This window comes from Cricetulus griseus (assembly GCF_003668045.3).
Source record: "Cricetulus griseus strain 17A/GY chromosome 1 unlocalized genomic scaffold, alternate assembly CriGri-PICRH-1.0 chr1_1, whole genome shotgun sequence".
NCBI classification, from domain to species: Eukaryota; Metazoa; Chordata; class Mammalia; order Rodentia; family Cricetidae; genus Cricetulus; species Cricetulus griseus.
In genome coordinates this window covers 265,585,298-265,602,276 of record NW_023276807.1, presented here as the reverse complement: position 1 = coordinate 265,602,276, position 16,979 = coordinate 265,585,298, and the positions used below count along the sequence as shown (strand labels likewise).

The 16,979-nt window shown below is 39.0% G+C and overlaps 1 long non-coding RNA gene across 1 annotated transcript in view; it reads right to left on the bottom strand.

Moving 5' to 3' along the window:
• LOC103161398 overlaps positions 1-16,979 on the bottom strand; it is a 641,004-nt gene that overhangs the window by 408,136 nt on the left and 215,889 nt on the right. The window contains exon 3 of the long non-coding RNA XR_004772289.1: positions 1,427-2,121. This is a non-coding gene — a long non-coding RNA (glypican-5). The remainder of the gene's footprint in view (positions 1-1,426; positions 2,122-16,979) is intronic.

Below are 16,979 nucleotides of genomic sequence, written 5' to 3'. Positions count from 1 at the left end.
TCTCTCTCTCTCTCTCTCTCTGTCTGTCTGTCTCTCTGTCTCTCTGTCTCTGTCTCTCTCTCTCTGTCTCTGTCTCTCTCTGTCTCTCTCTGTCTCTGTCTCTCTCTCTCTCTCTCTCTCTCTCTCTCTCTCTCTCTCTCTCTCACACACACACACACACACACACACACACGAAAATACAATAATGAATTATGAAACCCATTGTTTTTAACATTAACTGCAAAATGGCAAAATGAAAGTGTTCGTTGGATAGGGATATTGGCAGAACACAATCTGGGGAGTTGAAATCCAGTGAATACCACATGCTGATAACACTGCCACCAGAGGGCGATATTTCTAATTTTCTAAAGGCATCAAAGCAGCTGGCAAAAGCCACAGGGGGAGAAACAAAAACAAAAACAAAAAACAAACAAACAAAAAAAGTGGAAGGTGGTGGTTAAACCCAAACTTTTCACGTCCACCTTCTACCAGAAATGAAGAGTTGGCATTCAGACCTCGTGATGAGAATATTTGTTAAGTCAGTAAATCAATGTCAGTGTGGGAAGATGGATTGTCTGGGTACCAGAGAATATTCATTTTATTTCAGGAGAAAGGATGAAGAAGAAGCAGTCACAGCACATCCTACTTCATTCTGCAAAACATGAGACACTTTACTGAAGGAGACTCAGAATATGTTTAAATAGCTCTACAGGGAGCCGAAGAAAGGGAAAATTCTTACATCCCTTGTTTGATGGTGTTTTGTTCCAAACATTCTTATTTTGCTAGAAATAAAACAAGAGAATGTACAGTTCGTGTTCTGACAAACTGTCACTCCATCACTTTGTCAAAATCCCGAGGAATGCTTGTGCACAACGAGGTACCAAGTCTTAACTTCATGGATACAAAAGCAATCTTTTCCCTTTCTAAAGCTAGGACACCCAAGCCCCTAACAACAGCCGCCCATCAGTGGCAGCCCATCTTCTTATAAACGGTGCTAGGTAGACAGTTTGCATAAATAACACCTTCTCAAAAAGGGATGCCGCAGAAGAGATCTGCAGGGCTGTCTTCCAAGCAATGAGGATATCAGGGTCCAGAAACTTAAAAACCCTACCTCATTTCATGTTGCTAGTTAAATGTACATGTGGGAACAAATTGATGTTGTTCTTGATTTAAACCAAACCAATATTGAAACTGTCTGCTCGATGGGGAAAGTGTTATTTTAGCTGATCAAATTTTTGTTGTAAAATAGATATAATGAGATTACTTGGAATCAAACGTGTCTATCCATTCATCTCACCACCGTTTCTTAGAGAATAAATTCACTGTGCTCATAAAAACGTGATGCAAATGACAATACTTTTCACATAATTTTGGGTGTGTCCTGACTGGTCATTGCTTTCTAGGAAATGAGCTAGGGGTGTGGGGGGGGCACAGAAGAGCTGCTCACCTGGTCCAGGAGCTTCTGCGCATTGAGGTGCGCCTGCAGTACCGCGTCATTGACCAGCAAGTGGAAGTTCAGCAGCACGTGCTCTACGTCATAGGTCCCATGCATTGCCTCGGACAGCTCTTCCAAGGACCGGATGTAAGCGTGCCAGTGTGGATTAAGCTCGGCCATGTGAGCCAGGCAGCCCCTGACCACATTGAGGCAGTACCCCATACAGGGCTTACTGAGCGTCAGGCTCTGGCAGTGCGGGCAATACTGCATCCTCAAGAGGGCTCGACTGCAGTCCTTGGAGAAGTGCATATGGTCCGTGGTATTGATGACTTCAATGCCCAGGTTAAGGGCCTGCAGAAATGTGCGGCTGGGCAGCAGGGACCTCCCCATCTGCCCCATGACTCTTTTGGGAATATTGCCAAACGGACTAACATCCTGGCGGGCCATTCGGATGCATTCTGAGTATTGCAGAGAACTGTCAGTCACACCAGGATTTATGAGATGGTTGTAGACCAGAGGGAAAAGACTGTCAAAAAATCTGTTTACAAATTCTTCAGGATTAACATCTGCTCCAAATAAATAGAGCCCTACATCGGTGAAAAACTCCTGGATAGAAGCAGCAGCCTCCAAGGCCATGTTCCGGTAGGTGTTGCAAAAAAGGATACTGGTGTAATTCTCTGCTTGGCGGATGAGGGTTTCCAGGGTCTCTGTAACACAGTGGGGGTAAAAGGAGAAGGCTTAGTTCTCATGACAAGACGTCTGTCCATCTTCCACGTGCAGCAAATGAGTGCAATTTAGCATAACTAGCCCAAGATAAACCGTAGTGTACAGTTATACCAAACTGATTTTTTCCAAGGAGAATGGCTGCATGATAACGCCAATAAACACACCACATGCACTTTCCAGAGTGCATTTCCTAGTATCTAAGCCAGCTAAAAAATGCAGAAACCAAAAGTTAGTTATACAGAGGGGTAGTTTTCACTAGTTTTTATTATATAGCTAGTCATAATCTGTTGATAAGTTTGTTTACTTTCATATCCTGGAGTCAATACTTCTAAACATGACAGCATTTAATATTTGATTTCCTGGTACTGTAGTCTCATAGCTTTCCCTAACCCTACTTTCATTTTCAAAATAAAAGCTTGTTATATATTAGTTCCTCCTAAAGCAGATAGATCCCAAAAGAACAGCCTGAAAATCCACAGACCTTTTGGTATTTTCAAAGATCATTAAAATATGCTACTACCGTGCTTTCTCACTACCCTATTCATTGTAAATTGCCACGCCTTGTTAAGCAGTCAGAAATATAAGTGATGCTACCTGAGGACAGTGATTTGGAACCCTCTTATCCTTTATACTTTGTTGTTCTTAATCTATTCCTCAAAAGGCTGACTGTGGGACATTTTATTTGTTACCTAAGTAGCTGATGCTCCACAACCAGCCAACCAAATCTAATATCTCCATGAAGAGAGGGAGAATATTCTACAAGGAAGGGACTGGAGTAATCACTGAGATCAAATGAAATTCCAACCCCTGCCTATTAAAGAGCAGTAAACCGCCATGACTATTCTAGTAATTACATTTTATAATTAGACTAATTAATGACACTTGACTATATCGATATATAATTAATTATAAAATATAGTCAATAAAATTATCTCCCATAGCAACAACCTCATAGTTATTTTTAATTATGTTGTAAAAGACCACAGTCATAATTCAGTAACCAAATCACTGCTTGAGAATCTTATAAAAGAGATGGAGAAAATGTCAAAAAGAAACAACAAAAAGCAAATATATAAGCAGTGGCTACTAAGAAAGCAGAACCATACCAAGACTGTGCAATGGTGTCCACTCTATTCTAAACTTCCCTGAACCTGACACTGCATTCCAGACCTCAGCGTGAAACATCAGGGTACGTGTACCCTGCAATCAAAGGTAACTACTTGGAAAGGCCACTGAACCTCCAAGTTTCCTCAGGCAGATGACTACAAACTCTAGATTGCTAATGAGGCAGGACTCTGTTATTCATATGCAGTTCTAGTACTGGTCCAGGTACCAAGTATATTGAAGCAACTCGGTGAACATGGGAGAGAATGAGAGTGGGTGGGGAACCACCTTTAATACCGGATTCCCAAACTGGCCAAACCACTGGTCTGTGTGAAGGCAAAAGCAAGCTGCAAGAGCACTTCAGAGATCTGTCTTAGTCCAGCAATCTACATTTGACATGCAGCTAGTGTGATTCCCACATGAACCAGACGTAGAAACACTGTAATGACCAATAAGGCAGCATGGCCTCTCTGCTCTTAGAAAGGATCAGCAAGTGTCCCCAGAGGACAGCCAACCCTCCAGCTGCATCCCAACCAGGATGCTGCTGTCCCAGCCCACAGAGCCTCTGTGAAAGCTACATTCAACTCAGTGCCTGAACTAGAATAAAGCATCTAAGTTTGTCCACTTTTCTTGATTGTTTGTGTGTGGAAATTAATTATGACATAGTTCACAAGCAATTATATTTAACAAATGACTACAAGTGAATTGATTTTTAAGATAAATGAGACTAGATGAAAACACCCTCCTATCACACACATTCCTGTGTACTTTCCACACAGGGTTTCTAAGGTATATGGTATGAATGGGTTCTGGTACCTGACATCAGGCACAGTCGTCTCAGTTGAGAGACATTAGAAGGGGGTTGACCCTAACAATACAAATGCCCTGTGCTTTTTCTGACAACGCTAAATGATGTTCAGCTTTTGTGATTGTTTTTATTAGCCAAAAATAAAATGTAACTGTTTCTTTACAATTTCTAACATCATCCCTTTATAGCGAGTGACAAGACTGTGCAAAGTTTACTATGAATATCCATAATTATATATGCATATATATGTATATACATATATTGTACATTGACCTTCTTTATGAAAAAACATTAAAGATAATCTATTTATCAGAGCATTATGGTGTAGTGCATCCAAATACTATTTCTTTACTGAATTCACCCTGTACTATTTATTGACAACAAACTCGCTTTGACTACCCTTTGTGTGTGTGATTAAAAATAAATTTATAAACAAAGTACATAATCCTGACTGTATTTTACTTTACGGTGCTTCTCCTTTGATTTGATTACTATTTTCTTTTTTCATCTTTTTTTATTTGAATTAGAAACAAGATTGTTTTACACGTCACTCTCATTTCCCTCTCCCTCTCCTCCTCCCCTACCACCTCTCCCACTAAAACCCTATCTTATCACATATCCTTTTCATTCCTCAGGAGGGTGAGGCCTTCCATAGGGGTTCATCAGAGTCTATCATATCCTTTGGGATAGGGCCTAGGCCCAACCCCATGTGTCATGGCTCAGGGAGTATCCCTCTATGTGGATTGGGCTCCTAAAGTCCACACCTATGCTAGGGATAAGTACTGAACGACTACAGGAGGTTCAGTAGATTTCCGAGGTCTCCTCATTGAAACCCACATTCCCGAGGCCTGGATCAGTCCCTTGCTGGTATCCGAGCTATCAGTCTGGGGACCAAGAGCTCCCCGTTGTTCAAGTCAGCTGTTTCTGTGGGTTTCACCAGCCTGGTCTGGACCCCTTTGCTCATCAGTCATTCTTTTCTGCAACTGGATTCCAGTTCACTTCAGTGATTAGCTGTGGGTGTCTGCTTCTACTACCACAAGGTGCTGGATGAAAGCTAAATTTGCAGGAAAATGGATGGAACGAGAAGAAACCATTATGAGTGTGGTAACCCAATCACAAAAAGACAAATGTGGTATGTATTCACTCATATGTGGATTTTAGACATAGAGCAAAGGATTACCAGCCTACAATCCACACCGCCAGAGAAGCTAGGAAACAAGGAGGACCCTAAGAGAGACATACATGGTCCCCTGGAGAAGGGGAAAGGGTCAGGATCCCCCTGAGCAAACTGGGAGCAAGGGAGGCCAGGGGAGGGAGCTAGGAGAATGAGAAGGGGAGAAGAGGAGAGGTGAGGAGGACATGAGGGAACAGGAAGGTTGAGTTGGGGGAAGAATAGAAGAAAACAAGAAAGGAGATACCATAATAGAGGGAGACATTTTAGATTTACAGAGAAATCAGGCACTAGGGAAAGGTCTGGAGATCTACAAAGATGACACCAACTAACAATCTAAGCAACAGAGGAGAGGCTACCTTAAATTCCCTCCCCTGATAATGAGATTGATGACTGTCTTTGATTACTATTTTCTAAATGTCTAAACAAAACAAAATTTTGAAGTTGGCTTTTTGTGTTAGTTTTTCACAGTGTAACTGATGTATCACAACATAGGGACTTATTTTGCTTTCAGTTTGTATTACAGCCAATATTTAAATCAACTGGGATAAGCACATTTTGTGTTTACATATTTTAACAGAGAAAAATGTGTAAAGATGAAAAGCCTCAGATGACCATGCTGGTTCTTATAATCCCAAACAATTTAAAAACTAACCCATTTAATGATTTTTGTCATTTTTTTAAGTTAAGTAAACTCGAGGTGAGGTTATAAAAATTACTTCTGGGTATTAACTTTGAATTAACAAAATTACAATTTTTTATCAATAGTAGATAACACTTTCCTTTTTAGAGCTGACACTGGCATTAGAAAGAATTTTAACTTTAAAAATAATTGACATACAACAAAGTATTTGCTGCTGTGAAAAAGAATTTGTAGGTAGCATCAGTGTGAACAGAAGGTAGGCTGGTTGCTGAATAATTTGCCCAGTGACTTAATTGTGAAGAATAAGACATGTGTTACATTACAAAATTTTATTTCATGGGAAAAATCCACATTGATGCCAAGCAAGAAGTTTCTTTCCATTCTGGTGCTACACATGATCCATGAAAAGAAACTATAACATTTGCCCACATTTGCTTAAGGAACATAGTGCTGTGGACTATTAGCTTAAGGTGTGTTACATTCTTTTATACTTTGGAATATTTGTTTAATGTTGCAAAGATGTGTTACATTCTTTTGTATTGCATTTGTTGAACTCTGTGGAGTTGTGTTACTGTGCCTGTCCTGAACACCTAATTGGTCTAATAAAGAGCTGAATGGTCAATGGCTAGGCAGGAGAAATAGGTAGGGCTGGTAGGTAGAGAGAATAAATGGAAGGAGAAAAATAGAGAAGAGGGAGCAAGTGAAAAATGGAGGAGAGGAGGATACCAGGGGCCAGGCACCCAGCCACACAACCAGCCACAGAGTGAGAAGGAAAGAAAAGTATATAGACTACAGAAAGGTAAAGCCCAGAGGCAAAAGGAGGGTGGGATAACTTAAGAAAAACTGGCTATGAACAAGCCAAGATAAGGCTGGGCATTTATAAGAATAGGTCTTGGTGAATTTATTTGAGAGCTGGGTGGCGGGCCCTCAAAAGTAAAAATAAAAAGCAACTAAACTTAGTGAACAAACTTCCAAAACCCTTCCTCCCTTTGTGTTTGCCATTGAATATTTCAGTGGGCATCTCCTTCATTTGATATCAGATGAAACCTTGGAAGTCAAAATCAGGTCTTTCTTCCTTTTAATGCCAAGTAGTAGAAAGAAGAAAAGGCAGCAACCTGGATTATAATCTGATTAAAAATATAATTCCTCCTAGTTTTATGGGGAAATTCATTGATCATAAAACCATTTGTGTATAATCTAGCAGAGACATGGATTTGAATGGATGAAGTTCATGTGAACCAATTTCAATTATCGGCATTAGCATTCTGTGATAAATGCATGCTAAAACACAAGTACAGAAAGTTTACTTCAGGTTTCCCAGTCCCCAATTCCTATCAAGGGTATTTTAACATACATGCAAATGATCGCTGACACAAAAAACAATTTAAATTCAAATTAAATACTGAAAATAAAGTCATGTAACATTAAAAAAATAAATTTAACAAACTGAAAAAGACTCATATGTGAGTGGCTTTTGACATCTAGAGAAATGTAATCTTCATGAGCCTTTTATTATTTTAAAGACAAATTGACTCCACAGGTAGCCATCATGAAAAAAGAGTTTTAACAACCTCTCCAGCATGACATGAAATGACAATTTCTGAGTCTTAATACATTTTAGATTTTTAAGCCTACAAATGTGTTAAAACACAAAATATGAAGTGTTATTTCCAAGGTAAGACTGCAGATGTCTCCAGCTAGACCAATGAAACAGGAAAGGAGATAAAACCATGACAGTCATGGATAGTCAGCTGATGCTTAGCGTGTATATTTGGGCTGAAGAGGTATTTTCAGAGCAACTCTACATATTTTCACATGAGAGTTCTCCATCACAGAATATGTTAACTGCAACAAAACTTTCATTACTTCTCAGTTACTTTCAAGCTCTTTTGTGCCTGATGCTATGCATCCCTGTTCTTTACATTTCAGAGAGATAAGCAGATGGATAGAATTTAAGAATAATTTCTCAATAGTTATATCACGCATATAATAATATAAATCTTAACTGTCTCAACCTTTACAAAATGCTTTCCAGTGATTTTTACAGTACCACACTAAATACTTCTTTTAATCTTCAGAAGATCTCTGAAGGTCCACTGTTGTCATACAAACTTACATAAAATACACAGCAATTACTGAGTTTTCCAGCTTGGAAAAATGTTCATGATGAATTTATTCTTCCATTTGCATATTTCCTCAAGTTTTTCAGGAAAGTAAAATGTGTAATAAATGTTCTCTGGAATATTGATTTAATGACATTTAAATGCTATACATTATGATTTGTAATATAATTCTTCAGAAATTAGTCATCTGTATGAATAAACAGTGACTGTGATATTAATCTACACCACTAAGAATTAGCATATTGGTCATTAATCTCCTCTATTCAGACAAGCACTGCATGGAAAAACGCTTTCACAACTTTTCTTCCTTCTTTTCCCTCTTTGCTAATTTGACCATCAGGAGGCATTACACTTACTTCTAGTAGCATTTTTTGTTCATTTATGTTCTGAAAGTTGCTATAGATTCTAGTAAAAGAAAATATACTCAATAAAGCACTTGCAGAGTCATTAAAATCAGGGTCAAATAACCATCGTGTGTATTTGTGTGTCTCTGTGTGTATACACAGTCACTTCACACATTGTAGAATGGAGATTTTAAAAAAAAATTTCTAGTGGTTTAAAAATACGCTCAAAGAAACAATACAGAGACAAAGAACTGTGACACAAAAGTGTTTCTTATTAATTATGTAATCTGGATCTTAAAAGAACAAATAAGCCAACACCTTTAGTGGCGGCTCTCCTCCTCCCTGTGATTTGTAATTCTGGTTAATTTCATCAGCTAGGACATGGATGGGATACAGCAGCAAGGATCTGCTGCTGGTTTGAGAAGTTTAAGAGAGAGGCAGAAGAACACATGTTCTGGAGCCTAGGCCGGACTAGTTGGATTCAAGTTGGTACTATTTACAGAGACAGGCCACATTATGGAACAACATGCGAAAGTTAGAAAGTCAAGGTGAATACTGAAATGCCAACCAAAAGTTGGAATGCAGTTTACTGGTATATACTGAAGGGAAAAAAATGAAAGTTTGAGGGGACAAATTGAAGCTGTTTGAACAAACTTGGGTAGTAGAGAAAGTAAAATCTTGACACTAGATGAACTGAAAGACAGGCCAAAAATCATATTAAGAAAAATATAAATTACTAGAAAGTAGAAAGAGAATAGAAGTCCATTAAGTAAAAATCAAATCAAAACAAACAGAAAATCCAGAAAGGAGATTATCCCTGGGGTCAAGGGAAGAGAATCATTCTTCCATATTTCATGTTAAACTCCACAAAGTCACCTGAGATGAGGAGTGCCAACAGTTGGCCACTGAGAGGACAAGAGGGTGGCTCCTATAAGAGCTGCTCCAGAAGAAAGCACCCAAGAAAGACAGCAGAAATTGAGGCCATGTGCAAATGCTTCCAGAAAGTTCTCCCTGTGCAATCACAGAAGCAAGGCAGACACTGGATGGGAATCCATAGTCAAAAGGTTTTTTTTTTTTTCTGAGAAGGGTCAATCTTCCTGTCTCCCCCAGGAATAAATTGATGACTGAGCAGTAGAGATGGGAAACAAGATGGAAACCATTTGAATAAGCTAAAAGATGTGATCCTGGACACTCATGGGAAACCCAAATATATGGCATTTCATAAGTGTGCATGTTGCCAAGACTGACAGAAAGATACGTAAACAGAAAGGGAATCTGCTAATGTGTTCAACCATGGAATTGGTTCAAGAGATTTCTGGCAGCCTTTATTACCAAATGTAATAGCTACTTCTCGAAAACTCAGATTCCCCAATTTCCTCTAGCCTTTAAATCTGGAGCCAATGATCGTACTACATTCTGTAATCATGAAACATTTATTTCTTTCCTTAGCCAACATTTAAAAGCAGTAGTCTTGGAAATACATCATCTTCTTTAAAATACAGCACCACCGTTAAAAATGTTGTTTTATTATTGTGTGGATGCATGTGCATAACATGGATGGGAGAGTCACCACATCATGTGTGTGGAAATCAAAGAACGACTTTGGAGAGCTGGTTCTCTCCTTCCACCTTTACACAGGTTTGGAAGATCAGTCTTAGATCAATCTTAGACCACCAGGCTTACACACAGTTCCTTTACCCACCGACTGATTGTGGTGGTTTGAATGACTCCTATATGCTCATGCATTTGAATACTTAATCCCTACTTGGTAGACTGTTTGGAGAAGACTTGTGTTTTTATTGGAAAAGATAAGCCACTGGGGGCAGACTTTGAGGATTCAAAAGACTCACACCATTCCCAGTGTGTTGCCCTCCTAGCCTCATACCTGTGGATCAATATACAAGCTCTCAGTAATTGCTCTAGCCCTATGCCTGTCTGCCTGGGACCATGCTGCCCACCATATTGGTGATGGGCTCTATTGTCTGAAATAATAAGCCCCTAACAGATTCTTTCTTCAATAAGTTGCCTTGGTCATGATGTCTTATCATAGCACCAGAAAAGTAACTAACACAAACATCATTTGTAATATCAAATGACACTACAAATTGATGACCTCTACACCTACAAATGTAGTTCAATAGTTTTGGGTTTTCTCTTTCTCTCGGGACTCCTTATGTTTATAAGAATTCATCAAGAAGCCTGAAGTCATTTTGTCCCAGTGAGATGCATGGGTATGTGCATATGTATTCATATCAATATGTTTGTATTTCTAATTTCATTTCTATTGCTATGGTAAAATAACCTGACCAAAAGCAACTTTATGAAGAAACAGATTTTGTTGTTGTTATTGTTTGCTTTTATTGTTGTTTTGTTTTAGTTTTTAGTTTTGGTTGTTTGTCCTTTTGTTTGTTGGTTTACAAGGATACAGCCCATCATTGGAGGGAAACTAGGCCATGAATTCAAGAAGCAAGTCATAACCCATCCACAGTCAAGAGCAGAGAGAAATGAATGCATCTACTGTAGGATAGGTCACCTAGCTGTTGTAAAAACATCTTCCACAGATAAACCCAGAAGTTAATCCAACCTAGATAATTCCACCTTGAGAATCTTTGCAGATGAATCTATGTTGTGCCGAGTTGAGAGTAAAACCTAACCTCTGTGTGTGTGTGTGTGTGTGTGTGTGTACACGTGTGTGTGTGTGTGTGTGTGTGTGTGTGTGTGTGTGTGTGTGTATGTGTGGTGTGTGTACATGTGACCTAAATATTTATTCAATCTAGCAAGGGAACTAAATGTATAATTGGATTAGAAGAATAAGCAATTTTTGAGTCTCTATCAGCATAAAACATGATTGAACAACTTAAGGGAGGAGGTGGAGAAGATGAGGTAGAGTTTATCGTAGCATAGGCCTGTATCAGAGACTTTGAACACTATATGGGACAGGAAAAAAGAGCAGCTGGTAGCTATCAAAGGCCAGCTTTTTGAGACCTACTTGTAACACTTAAGTCATTGCCTTATAAAAGTTCAAATGAGCCTGAAAGGATGAGTGACTATGGCAAACTCAAATGATCATGGATTACTTATTTTATAAAGAAAATGTCTACATTTCCAAAAAGAAAACTTCAGTAAAAAGAATGTCATTGTTTCACATCTTTGCATATTCCAGCAATGCCTGGCTTCATGGGAGAGGGTTGATGCAATCTCGAACAGAAGGTAATTCTGCTTGACCAACATGAAAGAGAAATTCAACCTCACCCAAATATTTAGCATTATTTAAGAGTTGTTAACATTATTTTACATTATATCAAAACAAAGGTATTAGTTGTAATATTAAAGTCTAGGAATGGGATTTCTTTACTCTGTTAATTAAAATGCATTGCTTTTTTGCTTTATAAATTATTCTTTTATTCATGATAAAATCTGCCATGTACTGACATTTGAAAAGTGTTGATACACAGGTTATGCAGATTTCTCTAAGGCTGACAGTTTGCCTCACTGTAAGTATTACAAAGTCATTCTCGTGGAATAACTAAATTCTAAATTTTCAAGTTTATCTTAAAATTGAACTGTTATTACCATGGTTTGAGTAAAAGCTTTCCAAAGGTAAATGTATAAAAGAACTGAACTGTTTTTCCAGGGCTGGGTAATTGACTCAACAGTTAGGAGTGCTTGCAGGGGATCAAGGTTTGGTTCCCAGCACCCACAACATGGCTCACAACTGTCCAGAACTCCAGGGTTTCAATGCCCGCTTATGGTCTCTGTGGGCACTGCATGCACACCCTGAACATATCTGTGTTCAGGTAAAACCCGCATGCACATAAACCAAGGCATGATTCCCAGTGTGACCTTAATGTCCTCTTTGGGAAAGGGAACTTTTGGAAGTCCCCAGTTCATGAGGAATGGTGTAGGGAAGACGGTTGTGGGGCTGTAGCTGCACCAGCACACACCAGGGAGCCACAGCTGATGGGGCAGCATGGCTGATGATCGGTAGCATGGTTGATGGGGGGGCAGCATGGCTGAGGGGGAAATGACCACGGACTTGGACTCCCCAAACTGCAATCCATGATAAATCTCCCCTCTATATGTTAGTCATCTCACTGTTTCATGACAGTAATAAAATGTCATCGGAATAAAACTATCATTAGCAAAATATGCAGTGAGTCTATTCCCTGGAGGTAACAAACTCATTGGTTACATTTATAAAAAGTTTTTTGGAAAATCACAAATCTGAATCACTGTAACTTGCTTTTCCTGAAGGAATAAACTAATATTTATGGCAAATGGGTAGTTAAGTTGAACCAGCATCTCAAATAACTGCAAAAGCAGTCTTTATTGAGTAATCATTATGTTTGATAGGCAGAAAACAGATACGCTGCAATGGAATTTTTTTTGATTTTGCATTTCCTCATACCCAATTGTAAAAATGTGTTAGTGAACCTAGAGGTGTATAGTTATCAAAATGAATAATATTTCTTGGCTCAACAGGATATTGTTACATGAAACTGGATTTTTAAAACTGTGTGAGGTTGTTTGAAAGAAAATGGTTCCCAAAGAGAGTGACACTCTGAGGATGAGGAGGTATGACTTTGTTGGAGTTTTTCTCTGAGGCTTGCATTTTAACCCAAGACCTAACCGATTCCTAAGTCTGATGCAACTGTTTGGACTGTATTTCTCATTTGCCAGAGATACTCTACAAAACCACCCTCCCTTTAGAAGCCTTATTCTTCACGTGAGTATCATCCTTTAGCTTTTATTTCCATCAATTAGTTTGTCATCAGTGAATGCCTTTTTAACCTCCTCAGGTGCTGCCACTTCTCACTCGGCCAACTTTCCCTCACTCTGATACTCACATTCTAGTTGCTCTTAGTTTCTCCCAAGCTTTTCAGTGCAAGTTAACTCCAGGACTATAGCTATGCCTGATAAACCTGAAATAATCAAGAAAATTTCAAGTGCATTATGAGATCTTCAAAACATATCTGAAATGAAAGATGGATTCTAGGAAGGGGTGGCACTGTGCAACACGCTGCATTCTAAACTGGAAAGAAACTGCTGTAAACTAAAATGACATATGCCCTCCTGCTACGGAAGAACTCACCTCAATCTTTCTTCTTAAATATCCAACGGATACACAAAAAGGCAGTTTCTACACCATTTAATTTCCTTAATCATCAAATTTATTTTAGGTGAACATATGCATCATCAATCGTATCTACCATTTGAAAAATTGCCACTAATTTACATGTACTTCTTAGTGTTACTGAAGTCTGCTGGTATTTTTCCCAAAAGCATTTTACTATGTGCATCATAATTTCTTACTCCTTTCTCATGTTTATGCCACGGTTATTGGAAAATTCTTTACGTGGTAATGTTAAATATCACATCTATCTTTTCCTATTAGGCTGTAATGAAGGGTAGAGAGTTAAAGTGTACAAGAAGGCATATGAAAGTCTAAGTACAAATGAAAATTCATCTTAATTCACTGACCTTCAGTATTGATAAGCTCTAGGACCCGCATGCCTTGGCCAAAGGAACTTGGAAAGTGCTCTAATTACAATCTGGAAGCCGGTGATTTTCAAACATCTTGACCGTGACCCCACACATCTGCTACATCACATTGCTGAGAGTCTATCCGAGTGCTTCCCAACTTACAGGGTAGCAGACCAAGTAAGAAAGAACTGAAAGTATTCACTACTGAGTTCCAGACAGGTTAATAAATACACTGTGACTGCCTTGACAGGAGAACCTCCTGCAGAAGCCAGGCAATCTGTGAGACCATTACATTCTTTCCAAATAGCAGGAGGAAAAATTGCAATACTTTCTGATAACTGAAATGGGTTATAAAGCACAAAATCAATCAAACCAGGAGGAGTCTGTTTCACTACAGAATGCATTTCTGCTTTCGTGTTCCCACAAAGTACTCCATCAGTAGCACAGTCAAAGGGATAAAGGACAGCATGTTACACGAATGCGATTAAGGTATAGGCTGAGGGCTAGAAATCTAAATCTTCTTTTATTTTTAATGTTTTATTACATGGTGTGTGGGTGTGGGTGTCTGTGTGTGTACATGTGCCTAGGTATGTACAAGCATATGCAGTGGCCACATCTGGAGGTCGGAGGAGGACTTGCTGAAGTCTATTCTTCTTTTCTGCCCCATGGGCTCTGGAGAGCTAACTCAGGGTGTTCAGACTTGGCATCAAGTGGCCTTACCCACCAATGCATCTCACCATCCTGAGCTATAAATTGAAAACTATACTACTAAGATATTAGATTTTTATTAATCTAAATGTTAAATAATTGTGAATTCAAACATATGAAATGCAGTTTTTTTCTGTTTAAAAGTCTCAATTCTGAAGGAACTGTCATCCTTTTTATTGGGTTTTAAAATAAGGGTGGAAAGCTATCATTGCTGCTCCCTTGCACAATAAGGAGAAAATGTTTGCAGTGTCGGTGTAAGAATGGAGAATGAATTGACAGACACAAAAATGCAGCTCCCCAAAGCCCTCATCACCAGCCCAGGAACTTTGCTCTCCATTCTATTGCAGACAAACAAACTGCTGACTGTTCTCAGTGCCTCACTGTCACACTGAACGCAGCCCAAACACAAACACAATGACTATGTAGCTAACGTGACAAATTCCATATACCGGAAATAAAAGAAAACTGTTTCTTAAAGTGTGTGTTTAAATTGACATTAGCTCTCATTAGAAAACCATTACAGTGTAGGCAGCATCACTGGGGAAGATGCTCATCAGTGGGAAAATTAAGGACCCCACTGAGTCCTTCACAGCTACTCAGCATTGCCCAAGCTGGACTCCTTTCATTTTTAAGATAGTAATACAGTTTCTCATTTCTTCCTTCCTTTTCCCTCCCTCCAAACCATCTGATATGCCCCTTGTTGTTCTTTTCAAATTCCTGGCCTCTTTTTTCATTGTTATATGCATATACATATGTAATCTTAAATATGAACTGCTCAAACTATATAATGTTCCTCAGACATACGCATTCAAAACTGACCATTAGGTATTGGATAACACATGGGTGTGCTCTTCCCTGGAGAAGACTAATTCTTGTGCTTTAAGCTTTCTTTGATTGCCTATAGTTTTTCCTGTAGGGGTGAGGCCTCCACGACTCATCTCAAGTTTGCTTTGGCAGGTCTGTCAGTTTTTACTTGTGTTCAGCTCACATTTGGGCAATTGGTGACATTCTGTGGATGTAGCTTATTATGTTACCAGAAGATACAACTACATAGCCATCTCCCTGATGCTCTGGCCTTTCCATGCCACCATTAATCCCACAAGGTGTATGAGGAATTGTATTGTAGATGTATCTTTTGGAATTGGTCTCCACAACCCTGCTTTTTTCCTGTAATGGTCTTCATCTGTTGCAAAGAGAGCTTTCCTTGATCAGAGGTGAGGACTGCACTAGACTGTAGTTGGGGATTATGTTGGTTTAATGAAGTGATGGCTGTAGGTTCTCTTCCAAGATCCATGACTTGGCACTGAGTTTTTTTGTTTTTTTGTTTGTTTGTTTGTTTGTTTGAGAATTACCCCTGGAGCATCCTAAGCCACTTTTGCAATGGTCTCTAATACCATTGCAAGAAATATTTATGTAGACATATTGTCTCTCCTTGCTTTTTGTAGTAAAAATATTTATTTGTTACAGTTTCACTTAATTGGGATTTTTCTTTCAATTATCATACGAATTTGTCTTCTGTACAACGTAAACATGCTAGTCCACATGAAAGACAGACCCAGATTGTGTCCTTGAAGCCAGCAGCAGCCTCACAGCAGTGGTCTCTGAGCCTAACCCACCCAGACTTCAGGAACTTGAGAGCCAACTCACTTCCCCCTGTGTCTTGTTCAATAAAGCCTGTTCTCCAAACCATTCTCTGGATGAAGCTGCAGCTGTGTACTGCTCCTGTACCCACACAGAACTTACATGAACACTTTCAAAAGTCACAATACAGTTAGGAAAATCTTTAGTTATCCTCAATGCATGAAACCCATTGTAATGTTCAGCATTGTTAAATTATTCCAAGAGCTCTTATGGGCTTTAGGAAGGGTATCAAAGGAAAAAAAAAACATGGTTAAGTTTCATCAATAGAATTTCAGTAGGCATATATAATTTCATGTACCAAACCACTCATTTGTTGCACGGAATGCCACCCTCATTTCAGGGTACACTAAAAAACCATTTTTCACAATGTCTCTAAATACATTTGCCATATATGTTATAGAATATAGTTTTATGGTACTAAATATGACCAAGCATTATATAACATTAAAACTGACAAAGGTCTCAACTGCCTGTAGCCAAATCTCTTAAACCCTAATGGCCACAATTTACTTTAATGGTTTTGAGTCACATCAAAACATTCATGATCGGCATAGCTTAGATGTGGCTCATGAATCTTCCTTTTCCTCAAGCATTTGGAGCTCTGATCTGGTGCATCTAAAAGTCTAGACTCCCCAGGAGGACACAGTGCTGGTCGCTGGGTAGATCGTAGGTCATTCTCCCAGTCTCTTTTCTACTCTTCCCCCTCTACCTTGAAGCTCTCTGTTCCTGTACTCTTTCAGAGTCACCACACATTCAGTGGATGCTGCAATCACAGTCACGTGATGTTGCATTGGTTTTGTCAAGTCTTTACAC